The sequence below is a fragment of the Camelina sativa genome, chromosome 18, assembly GCF_000633955.1.
Source record: "Camelina sativa cultivar DH55 chromosome 18, Cs, whole genome shotgun sequence".
Lineage (NCBI taxonomy): Eukaryota > Viridiplantae > Streptophyta > Magnoliopsida > Brassicales > Brassicaceae > Camelina > Camelina sativa.
Genome location: NC_025702.1, coordinates 9,101,779 through 9,115,084, shown reverse-complemented (window position 1 = coordinate 9,115,084; position 13,306 = coordinate 9,101,779).

Below are 13,306 nucleotides of genomic sequence, written 5' to 3'. Positions count from 1 at the left end.
CTGAGACCTATCAATCTTTGTTCGGTCATGTACAAAGTCATCTCCAAAATTTTGGTCTCAAGGTTGAAACCACTTCTACCGACACTAGTCTCGCCTAATCAATCAGCTTTTGTGGAAGATAGACTGATCTCAGATAACATCATCATTGCTCACGAAGTGGTACATGCCCTTAGGACGCATGATACAATGTGAAAGGAATATATGGCCATAAAGACGGATATGTCAAAAGCTTTTGACAGGATAGAGTGGAGTTATCTACATCAGCTTCTAATTGCTTTAGGATGTAACGCCCCGACCGCCACCTCTTAGTGGTCTCCATGTCCAATCCTAGCCCATGGGCCCACTTTCCTTAATGAGCCTCACGTCCTCTCACTATGCCCGTGAGCCCATCCATATCCGACGGTCGGTTTGCTACGTCCGGGAGGCTTTAAAGACTTGTTACCGCCCCTACAAATCACCATATGATATTTTCCTATGTTTTGTCCTCACTCGCACAGTTCCGACAGTCACTTCCCGAAAGTTCACCCATCCGGAGACTACTCTAGCTCAAGCATACTTAACTCTGGAGTTCTCTCACGACCTTTGACCAAAAAGATAAGTGCACTTTTGTGAATTAGGTGGCCAAATCAATTATTTTAAACCTCTCTTCATGTCTCTGAAATCGGGGTGTCACAATTCACACCCGACGGTTTGAGTCCACTCAACTCCACACTCGTTTGGGTTCGGCTCTGATACCACTTGTAACGCCCCAACCGCTACCTCCTAGTGGGTCCTATGTCTACTCCCAGTCTGATAGACTCCTAGGTGAGGATCTATGTCCAAGGACACACTTTGCAAGGTCTTGAAGAGGGATGAACGAAATGATGAAGATGAATGGGTTGAAGATGCAGCGGAATGAAGAGATTAACGGCGGAGAAGGTGAAGAGGTGGAATTGCAGCGGATTGAAGGGGAGAATGAAGTGTATTTCTAAGAGAGATGGAGATCTCTTAGATTATAGGCTTGATTACAACTTAGATATGACACACTAAGAAGTAAACAAGTTGAGAAGATATTACACACTTCTCATATCAAACAAGTAAAAAGAAGGTTTTTGATTAAAATGTTTGATCGATTGTAAAAGAGAAATACATGGTGTTTAAATAGAGAAGGGGGGACGAAGGAGAAGAGAAGATCATTCAAGAGGTTGAGCTCATGCAAGAGTCCTCACTCATGCAAGCTCATGCACAATGTCTAGAAAATTACAAAAGCATTAAATGTAAAAGAGATAGAGAAAATGGGCCAAGGCTTTGTAAAGGGCCTTGGACCACGACTTGGGCTGGCAAAGGGGTCTTGAAAATGTTACTTAGGCCTCATTAAAAACCTTGTCAAAAAAACCCAATGGGACAAAACTTGACAAGAGTGCATAAGAAACACTTTACCCTTTACAGAGCACCTTGAGCTGTGAGCATTGTCCAAGTGGTTTGAGCCACGTCTTCCTGCTTCTTGGCCAGCTCCTTGATTAGTCCATTGGTAGCTTGGTTGAACCTCCTGGATCTTGATCTTGTTAAAGGACCCGCCGGAACGATCAACGCTTCCTTCGATGCTTCCGCTAGTACAAGCTGCTCCTCCGATGTTTCCTCTGGTACAAGCTGCTCCCCCAATGCTTCCTCTGGTTCAAGCTGCTCCTTCAATTCTTCCTCTGGTTCAAGCTGCTCCTCAATTCCATCTTCTTTGGTTGAGCTGTCCATGGTCTCATCATCCTCTCCCACTTGAAAAGGATTTGACCTCAAATCCGAATTATCTGCACAATAAGGGAGAAGATCAAAAACTTTGAAACTACCATTCACTTTGTACTTACCTTGAAGATTGAGTTGGTAGGCATTGTTGTTGATCCATTTGAGCACTTTGATCGGTCCATCGATCTTTGGCACTAGTTTTGACTCCTTTTCATCTGGAAATTGTTTACTCCTCAAGTGTACCATTAGTTGTTCTCCAACCTCAAAGATCATCGTAAAACAACCATTAGATTTATGATCATGCATCAAAACATCTCCAATTCTGGTCCTCGCAAAGACTTTGGACACTGGGGGCTCCTCTTTTGTACCTGCAAAGTAGTAAATACCTTTGGCAAAGATCAAGTGCGTCATTATAGTCATGGATTCACTATAAACATGAAAACATATCTCAGCTTGGTACAAATCATTTTCATTGTCATGTTCTGCATTTTCGTTGAATAAACCTAACCTTTTCCTAAGATTTTTTGAATGTAACGAACTGACAATCAAAGCTCTAGAATCATGAGAAACAAATTGGATTAATGAAGTACTTAGCTGAATACTGCCTTGGGTATTATTGATGCTCATCATCATTAAAGGAAGTGGATCTGGGGGCTCTTCTTGGATCAGTAAGAAGCTGTTGACTTCTTGGTGCTCATCTTGATCCAAATCAGGTGGCTTAAATCTTTTGTCTCCTACTTTCTTTTCAGTTTTTTTTATGCGCTTCATGACTGCTCTAAAATCTGCAATTGGCTCTTTTGACAAAGACAAGTGAATCATATATGTGTGAGCTTGGATAAAAGTATCCTTGAGAATAAAAATACTTATCTTATGATTGTTGGATATGAGCACAAGTATTGCATCGGGTGGTTCATCTTTGAACATCAAGAAAGCTTTGACGATTTTTCCATGCTCCAAGTTTATTAGTTTAACTAGTAAGAACGCAAGATCTCCTACATCAAAAGGAAACAGTTTAAGAACATTGAAAAAGATCAAACAGATATTCATGTAGTTGTAATCAAAATAGAGTTTTAGAATGGATCATCCTTGGGCGATCGAAGTTGTTTTCCTGAGATACTTCCAGCTTCTAACTCCAAAATGATAAATCATTTGTTGACATATATCTGGTGGTTTCCCCTTGATTTGAACAGAACATGTTGCTTCTCCATAGTACTTATGATTCTCCATGTAACATGTTTCTTTCTTAGCAATCATGGGAAAGAACAAATGCATTATACTTGAAATAGAGAAATCAAAAACATGATCTTTCACAGTTGGTTTGCAAAGCTCATTCAACATTTTAAACTCATACAACTCTTTTTCAAGCACATGTCTCATTTCAGAAAAAGGTTTAACCATTACATGCTCAATTTGAATTATAAAGGGTTCCATTGCAATGCTACACAAAGAAACTCTCAAAGAAGAGTTAAATTCATGAAACTTTTTAAACAACAAACCTTTAGGCTTAAAGAACTTTTCAAGGGCAAATGTTTCAAAAGTTGGAATCATTTTCTCAAAAACAGATTTTGAAACACAAAATTCTTTCACATTTTCTAAACCATAACGTTTTTCATCTTGAGCAGAAATCATCCCAAAATAATTAGGGTCTGTCCTAACCAAATCATTATCCTTACAGTGCTTTCTTGGGTAGTCACAAAGATAAGGTATAGAGACTGGGTTTGGCACAATTTTGATCTGCTCCAAATCACTAATCAATGGCAAACTCATTTGTGTTGATTCTAGTGATTCTTCTTCCTGAACCTGTAAAAAGGAAATAATGCTACTTGGTTGCTCCGGTTCAAAATGGGTTAGTTTTTCAAGCACAAAATCAGATTGGATAAAAGAAAGATCACACTTAGCTTGAGATAAAGTCATAGGTCCAGTTGGTATAGCAACATCATCCTCAGCAATGAACTGTCTCTCCTTGACTTCTTCTCCAAGCTGTTTCTCCTCGGGTCCGTTTCTGAGTTGTTCCTCCTCGGGTCTGGACTGATCCTTTCTTTCAAACTCCTTACTCTTCTTTTCTTGCTCATCTTGCTTCCATTGTCCTTCGTTAGAATTTATACCTATCTCAACACTTTTGGGAAAAGACAAGTGCATCATACAAGAATTGGAATTTTCTAAACCTTGATCAATTACTTCCTTGGATTTTGAAAGTGTAAAAGACTTACATTGCTTTGGTTCACCACATGATTCAAGCGATGACTTTAGACTTTGCTTGTGAACGACAATCTGTTCAGGAACCTTTTTTGGTTGAGATGTTGACTTAGCCTTCATCTTCTCAAATTTAGTGTACTCGGTTAACGCCTCAAAAAGATCTGACTGCGTCTTTGCCTCCATGGATTTTGGGGGTTTCTTTTGATCTGGGACTAAGGCTGGTTTCTTTTCAGGAACTGGTTGGTTAGTGCCTTTGGCTTGGGGAACAAAGTGTAGCGCTTGTGGAGCATACTTATTCCTTAGAAGCTTCTTAGATCTTTCCACAATGTGATATTTGGCTCCTTGTAATACCAACGGTCATCAACTTCTTGCAACCACCATTTGTAAGCGTCTCCTGTGAGTTGGGTAAGTGCAAAAGCTAATCTCTCATTTCTTGGGATGTCCTTATAGTAGAACCAATCATCCATGTTTTTCTCCCACTCAAGGTAGTCTCCTTTTCCTGAAACTTTATAGAGTTTATGAGCCAGAGAAATTTTAGAATGAATCACATATTTAGATTTGGGAGTGTGAGAGGTTTTCTGTGGGCTGCTCCAGGTTGATCTAGACATGTTGTCTGGTGGCTTGGGTTTAAGATCTTGGTGTTGCCTTTGACGCCGATTTGCTTATGGATTGGTTTGATTCAAGTGAATAGCGCCAAGTTTTGCATCAACCATGGTTGTCATAGCTGCGGTGACAGATTTAAGTATCCTCCTTTCAAGACTAGAAGTAGAAGACTCTTCCTCTTCCGAAATCACCATGGTACCAGCAAAGAAAACAAAGATCCACAAGTAAAAAGTTCTTAAAACACGCAAATGGAAACAGATCTGGGAAAAATATAAAAACGAAACCAAAAATTCTCAAATCAATTTTCAAAAATACTAGACTCTTTCCTGATTCCAAAACAGTTGATTTTGTAATTTTTAAACGAGTAACACATTTTATAAAATTCTCGCAAGATAAATAACATATCTGAAAAAAAAAGTGACGATTGGAATCTCAAAACCTGGTTGCAAAGTGGCTCTTATACCACATGATAGACTCCTAGGTGAGGATTTATGCCCAAGGACACACTTTTCAAGGTCTTGAAGAGGGATGAACGAAATGATGAAGATGAATGGGTTGAAGATGCAGCGGAATGAAGAGATTAACGGCGGAGAAGGTGAAGAGGTGGAATTGCAGCGGATTGAAGGGGAGAATGAAGTGTACTTCTAAGAGAAATGGAGATATCTTAGACTACAGGCTTGATTACAAACTTAGATATGACACACTAAGAAGTAAACAAGTTGAGAAGATACTACACACTTCTCAGATCAAACAAGTAAAAAGAAGGTTTTTGATTAAAATGTTTGATGGTTTGCAAAAGAGAAATACATAGTGTTTAAATAGAGAAGGGGGACGAAAGAGAAGAGGAGAGAAGAGAAGAGCATGCAAGAAGTTTAGCTCATGCAAGGTCATGCAAGAGTCCTCACTCATGCACACTCATGCACAATGTCTAGGAAATTACAAAAGCATTAAATGTAAAAGAGATAGAGAAAATGGGCCAAGTCTTTGTAATGGGCCTTGGACCACTACTTGGGCTGGCAAAGGGGTCTTGAAAATGTTACTTAGGCCTCATTAAAAACCTTGTCAAAAAAACCCAATGGGACAAAACTTGACAAGGGAAAAAGAGTGCATAAGCAACATTTTACCTTTTACCGAGCACCTTGAGCTGTGAGCATTGTCCAAGTGGTTTGAGCCACGTCTTCCTGCTTCTTGGCCAGCTCCTTGATTAGTCCATTGATAGCTTGGTTGAACCTCCTGGATCTTGATCTTGTTAAAGGACCCGCCGGAACGATCAACGCTTCCTCCGATGCTTCCGCTAGTACAAGCTACTCCTCCGATGTTTCCTCTGGTACAAGGTGCTCCTCCAATGCTTCCTCTGGTTCAACCTGCTCCTCCAATGCTTCCTCTGGTTCAAGTTGCTCCTCATTTCCATCTTCTTTGGTTGAGCTGTCCATGGTCTCATCACAGTCCATGGTCCCACATTTCTTAATGGGCCTCACGTCCTCTCACTAGGCCCGTAAGCCCGTCCATATCCGACGGCCGGTTAGCTACGTTCGAAAGGTTTTTAAAGACTTGTTACCGTCCCTACAAATCACCACATGATCTTTCCCTGTGTTTTGTCCTCACTCGCACAATTCCGACAGTCACTTCCCGGAAGGTCACCCATCTTGAAAATACTCCAGCATAAACACGCTTAACTTTGGAGTTCTCTTAGGACCCTTGCCCAAAATATAAGTGCATTTTGGTGACATAGGTGGCCAAATCAATTCTTCTAAACCTCTGTGCAAATCTCTGAAACCGGGGTGTCACAATTTACCCAGTAGGTGATATGGAGTATTGGGAGATTCTAGAGAGTGTTAGTACTTCTATTCAGCCACCTTCTACTCGTATACCTAGTGGCAGGCGAAAGAAAAAGAGAATAGCTAGTTAATAAGAGCATGAAAAGGCTAAGACAAATTCAAAGCAATACAAATGCAGTAGGTGTGGTTAGTGTGGACACAACAAATCTAGTTGTGTAGCTGCTATCTAACTCTCTCTCTCTCTTTAATTCAACTTAAATTTGTTCTTTTTTAAAAAATATTTCAGTATGAGATGTTGTAAACTTCATTTGCGCAGAATATTTTTCAGATTTTACTGCTTTAAAACATTATAAACAACTTGTAAGACCATATAAGAAGCATGTATATCCACGTAAATACTCTATTATACAAATGTATAAATGATTTTTTATAGAATTTTACAAGGTTTTAAAATGTTTTTAAAAGGTTTTTAGAAGGTTTTAAAACGTTTTTAAATAACCATGTAAAAACCTTTTAAAACTCTTGTAAATCCTATAAAATACATTGAAATACCTACAATTAAACCAAATATATGTTAATTCTGCAAATATGTCAAACACCATTTATTGAATAATCGAAAAGGAGGAACTTAACATTTTTCTAGAAACGTTCACAGTAGAAACATAAAAGATTTGAAAAATAGATTTGAACTATTGAAGTTCATATTTCAATTTCCTATCCCAACGTATCGCTTTGTCATCTCTCTTGCCGTTACTTCAAACCTTGCCTTATCGGTTTTGTAGAGGTTGGCAAGATTTTTATTGACATGTTCCTCATCATCCACCTTTGGTTCAATCAACTTCTACACAATTCTCTTGAAAAGCCAAGTAATCGGCATGGCCTGCCAATATGTGGGCTTCAACACTATTAGGTAAATGCCTCCTTCATCTGCTACGTTTGGATGGAAATTTTTTGTGTTGAAAAAAATCTGCATTATCAAGAAATTATCATAAAAAACTATTGAGTTGATGCAAAAAGAGGAATCATAATACACATTCTTGCTAAATAAAAGGAGTATAATCAAAATAGATACCTTTGGGAGATTATGTAGGTAATCACATGGAAAACGAATACTCATTTTAAACACTCCCCCTTCATATGGGGTGTTCACCGGTCCGATTAAAGCAGCCTCCCAATGAAAAATGTTGTCATTAACAATTACTAACATAAAGGCTGACACACTCAATCTCTTTTATCCTTAACAGTAAAACAACACTAATCTGAAGATGTAGGCGTTTACCTGCTGTGACGTTTGTCGAATGATTTTGGTTCAAAATTTTGAAGGCATTCCTTAGATGGCGTGAACAAAATTATGACATTTCTGACGGATTGAGGGAAGAAGGTAATAGGATTTGTCGAGGCTGAGAGAAGGTTTTTACGTTTCCGTCAGACAAAGGTTTGATGTGTAAGTCAAGAGCAAAAGTATTTATAATACTGAGAGGAAAAACAAGGGAGAAGAAGAGTCCGTATATCGACGAAGAAAATGGCAATTTGAAGTCCTCGAGTCCCCAATCAGACGACTTAGTCTCTACAATCCGACAAAATCGAGAAGTGTGCAAACTCTACCGCCAAATTAGGACTTATCAAACTCTTACTTAACTTTCTTGTATTGTCTCCTTTATAGTTATACTCTCTGTCGTCTTCTCAGGTGAGTTAGGGTTTGTTACTTGATTGTTCTGTTTCATATGTTTGCTTCTGATTTTTAATATCTATTTTTGGGCTCGGATTGTTTTCAACAGCTAGATTTTATCTATTTATTTGGATCAAATTATCCGTTTTTAAATAATAATTATTATTATTATTTATAAATGTATTTCAGTCTTCTTTGTGATCAGGTTTGTGTATCTCTTTCCTAGATTTTTGTTTGTGTTGATGTGATCAAAAGGATGAACCATTATCGTTTTTAAAAATGTATGGAGAGACTTAAAATGGGGAATTTTGCTTTGAATCCGGGAATACTGATTCGAATTATGTCATCATGGCTGATACCTCCGCCATTATGTTAGAATTTACAAGAGTTTTAAAATGTTTTTAAAACATTTTAAAACCCATTTTAAACAGTTCAAAAACACATTTTTATCAATCTGAATTCGTCTTATTCACTACAACCACTTTTATCGATCAACTACGACCGATCTGGAATTGATTTCAAAATGTTTTAACGGGGGCTTTTAAAAAGTGTTTTACAAGAGATAACAAAAATCCAAATTTACAAGAGTTTACTAATTCCAAATCCATATCAAACATATTTATCGATCTGAATTGTCAGATCAACTACAACCACCTTTATCCATCAACTACGAAGATAAAACGCTTTTAAAACCTATTTTAAACAGTTTTAAAACACACTTTATCAATCTGGACTCGTTTTATCAACTACAACCACTTTTATCGATCAACTACGTCCTATCTGGAATTGATTTCAAAATGGTTTAACAGGGGCTATTAAAAAGTGTTTTACAGAAGATAACAAAAATCCAAATTTACAAGAGTTTACTAATTCCAAATCCATATCAAAGATATTTATCTATCTGAATTCGTCAGATCTGAATTTTTGATCTAATATCAATTTTTAGATTGATGAATATACCAAAAGAAAACGAAATTTTAACCACAAACCTGACAAAGAGTCTAAGATCCAACGAACACGAATCCCAAAATAAACGACAAGATGAACGAAGATGAGGATGGAAGGGAAACAGAGATCGCCGCAAACAAAGATATCAAAAATCGTCGATCAAGGAAGAAGGAGAGAACGACGACAAAGAGAAGGACGTCCAATAATTAGGTTTAGTTTATTAAGGGTAAAATTGTCTTTTTTAACCAAAAAAGGGTAATCTTAAAAATGGACGCATCCCAAGGGTATTTTTAAAAAGAAGCTCGCCAAAAAGGAAATTTTTGAGAATGCCCCAAAACAATATACGATTTGAAATATATCTTATAACTGTATAATTTTACTATAATTGATTTTATATAGAAGTGAGAGAAGTAAATTTCCGAGAAAAAATATTATAAGCGTTCAATACATACATATGCTTACTAACTGCATAAAAAAATTTAAAAACACATGAAAAATGAGCGTAATTTTTGTTACATGCATTTTACAATTCTCTTTGGCTGTGAATGGTTCAAGTGCGTCCAACAACTATTTACCCAATGGTTTTTCAAATAACGCACAAAATAATATTAAATTTTAATTTGATCTTTTTCGTTATTTATTTTATGAAGAATAATAATCAGTTATCTTGAACAATAATCTATACTAAATTTATTTCCAATTTTTTTTTTAAAATCTGTTAAATAAATTACTTTTTATTTATTTATATTTAAAAAATCATCATTTCTTCAAAATTTATACAATCCTCACTTTTAATATGAAAAACTGATTTTGAGAAGATAAAAAATATATCTGTTTTAACTAGATTTAAATCTTGAAAAATAAATTCTTGTTTCCTGTAGAATGAATTTATTTCTAAAACAAATATTTCTCTTCACAATTTTAATGAACAAAAATTCACATGATTATTTTATAATAATTTTCGTTTTTAAAGTTTATAAATAATATACAAAATTACAATTTAATTAACAATAAATAAAATATTTTAATTTATAATATCTTTTCTTATAATGTCTATTTGTAACATGTATTTATAGTATATAATTATACTAGTTATTTATAAAATAATATGAAATCCGCATCGGAAATAGTTTTTGACCAATCAAACATTATTTTGTACCGCTTAATTTGTAGTAACCGCACTTGTTCACGCAGAAACATTTGTCCCACACCTACCACATTTCAACCGTACCGCACTATGAAACCGCTTGTCCCCTACAACCGAATTCGCCGTTACCATTTGAACCCTTTGTAAAATTGGACCGCATTTTGAACGGAATGGAAAAAGGTTTTTTCATACCTCCATTAAGATGATATGTTCAATTTATACATGATCTATGATGTCGTGCCAAATTATCCTTTTATTATACAAAACTTCAAATTCACTACATTAACTTATAATTTAATGAATTTTTATCTTAAGTTAATGTAAAAAATTTGAAGTTTTGTATAATAAAGGTATGATTTTACACAGTATCATAGATCATGTATGATTTGAACTTATCATCATAGTGGGGTCTGAAATAACATTTTTCCCACTTTGAACTTATTTTTTTTATTAGCAAAAGTAATAACGAATCGCATTTAAAATATTGTATTTATTGGTGAAATAAAGTGGGTTCCATAATAAACTGACTCGCCTTTTAAAATTACGCAATTCCCATTCAATACCTTAAACCATGATTGGTGACATTAGAAACCAGAGTTAGAAAAAAATTGTAAATTATTGTGGTACACAATAAAATGTTTGAATGGTAAAATGATAAATATGTTAGAAAAAATAATACTATTATTTTTATTATGTTTATGAAAACATTTTCATATATTTAAGATCGAGAGATGACTAGCGAGATCATTATCTATCATGATCTACCGTTTCGCTATGTTGAATATGAAAAAGTGAGAGCAAGAGACAAGTATTTAAATCCGGACTGCCAACCGATTTGCAGACAAACAGATGGAGCATATGTTTTCAGAAGATATGAGATTGAAAAGGTTACGGTAAAAGAGATGCTTGCAAGGCATCAAGGTCGTTTGTGTTTCACTACAGATTTATGGTCTGCACGAACCACAATTATGAGTTATATTTGTTTGACGGCTCACTTCATCGATGATGATTGGAATTTAAACTGTTTGATTTTGGCATTCTGTGAACTGAAGTCTCGTCACACTGGCGAAGAAAGTTCCATCAAGATATTGGAGTGTTTGAAAGAATGGAGTCTGGAGAAGAATGTATTTTCTATTACCTTAGATAATGCAACAAATAACGATAGTATGCAAAAGATACTTAAGGGTCAACTTCAAATAATTAGTGGCAGTGGCTTTTTATGTGATGGTGATTTTTTGCATGTGAGATGTTGTTCTCATGTGTTGAATCTTATAGTCAAAGACATCTTGCACAATATTAGAGAGAGTGTTAGATATGTTAAAGCATCCCCTTCAAGAAAAGAAACTTTTGCAGCTTGTGTAGAGAGAGTTGGAATTAAAAGTGGAGCTGGTCTGTCACTTAATATTCCTCATCGTTAGATAATTTTTGGAGTTAGGAGGAAAAAGTGAAGGATTCTTTCTTATTTTCCAAGATATAATGTTCCCATTTTAAAAAATGTGGTTATAGTTACAGTGGAATTACAAAATTTCATCAGAATTTCAAATTTTTTTTGATGTAACTGAGACAAATATAAACAACATAAATTTTGAACATGATATAAGTGATATGGATGCAACAGCGATAACAGTGGAGAACATATGACTTAAATAAGAGACAATAGTGCAAATATATTATGAAAAAAATCAAAGTAATCAAAAATCTTTATTTTAATGATTTGTACTTTTTTATTATTGAAATCTTAAAAGACAATAGTGCAAATATATGCATACAAATTACAACTACTCTAAAACAATAAATATGTGTATATATATATATATTTGTCTGTGTATAATTGAATTTTTTTATTTAATAGAACAAAAACCAAAGTTGCTACTTGCTAGTTACTATTAGCATACAAAAAAAAACAAATAGGGTATGTTCTTTTGTTGATCGTTGGTTTAGCAACAGTGATTGTGAAAAACGACAATAGACGTAGGAGCTATCAAAACAATACGACAACAAAGGGCATTAACGAAGATGTCGATGGAAAATATGGAGTTCACGCTGAAAAAAGTACAGGTGTGATGCAGGAATGGAGGAGTCGCCACAATAATCAGCAATTCTAAAATTAATACATGTCATAATCTCTAAAACTATCAGCGACTGATTTTTTTATAAATTATGTTGTCAGTTCAGCTATTCCTTCTTTAATTTTTAGTCGCAGTCGCTGGGACATTGATCAACAAAAGAACAGACCTATATGGTTTAGATGTAATGTCATTTCAATTTCAGTTGCTATCCACTTTTTAGTATTATTTTAACAACAAATATAAAATATATACTCAAATGAGCTGATGTGGGAGGAATTGTCAGCATAAGCATATTTTCTCTGTTTGTCAAAAAAAAATAAAAATAAATATTTTTTCATGTTTTAAAAATCCATGCCTAGTTCCGATTACGCTCTGTAAAATCGCTAGGCCTACCATCTCTGTTTCGATTATTGACTAATTCCCGCCTAGCATCAATTATCTGATTATGCATATCTAATTTGATTATAACTGTCTAATCCGATTACTTCCCACTTTATTTTTTGTATACTGATTGTTTTTGGAGCCAAATATAAATTAAATATATATATTTTTGTTATTTAGGCATTTAAATTAAGAGTTTATTTTGTTTTACAATAACTAATCTATAAGTTTTAATACAAATCATAAATTTTTCTTTTAAAAAGATGTTTTTATGTGTTTACCACAATTTTAAAGACAATAATATAGTTTTATATTTTATTTGATATTTATTCTTTTAATTATCTAATCCTTAAACTTGTCCCTGATTAATTTAGAATTAATCTGATTTTTTTTGCTATGTGCTATACTTATCTCACCACCCGACTAACGCATGTCAATTTCTCAAAACATGCATATTTCTATCCACTTTCTCTGATAAAAAGCACAAACAATTGGCAGAACGCTTTTTCATACCCAATCTATGTCTAGATGCCACGTGATAGCTTCATTGGCGTCTGACTCAGCACCATTAAACGATCAACTAACACCGTTTATTAAGATGGTTAAATCGGCTAAATTTAAAAAGTTTAGGTAGAAAATTTGAATTATTTGTCGGTTCAGGTTAATAAATGCATGGAGTTATAGATTGGGTATAAAAAAGCGTTCTGCAAATTTTTTGGGTTGATTTTCGCCGTTTTCACCTTCAATAGTGTATATAAAAAAAAAAAAAAAAAAAAAAAAAAAAAAAAAAAAAAAAAAA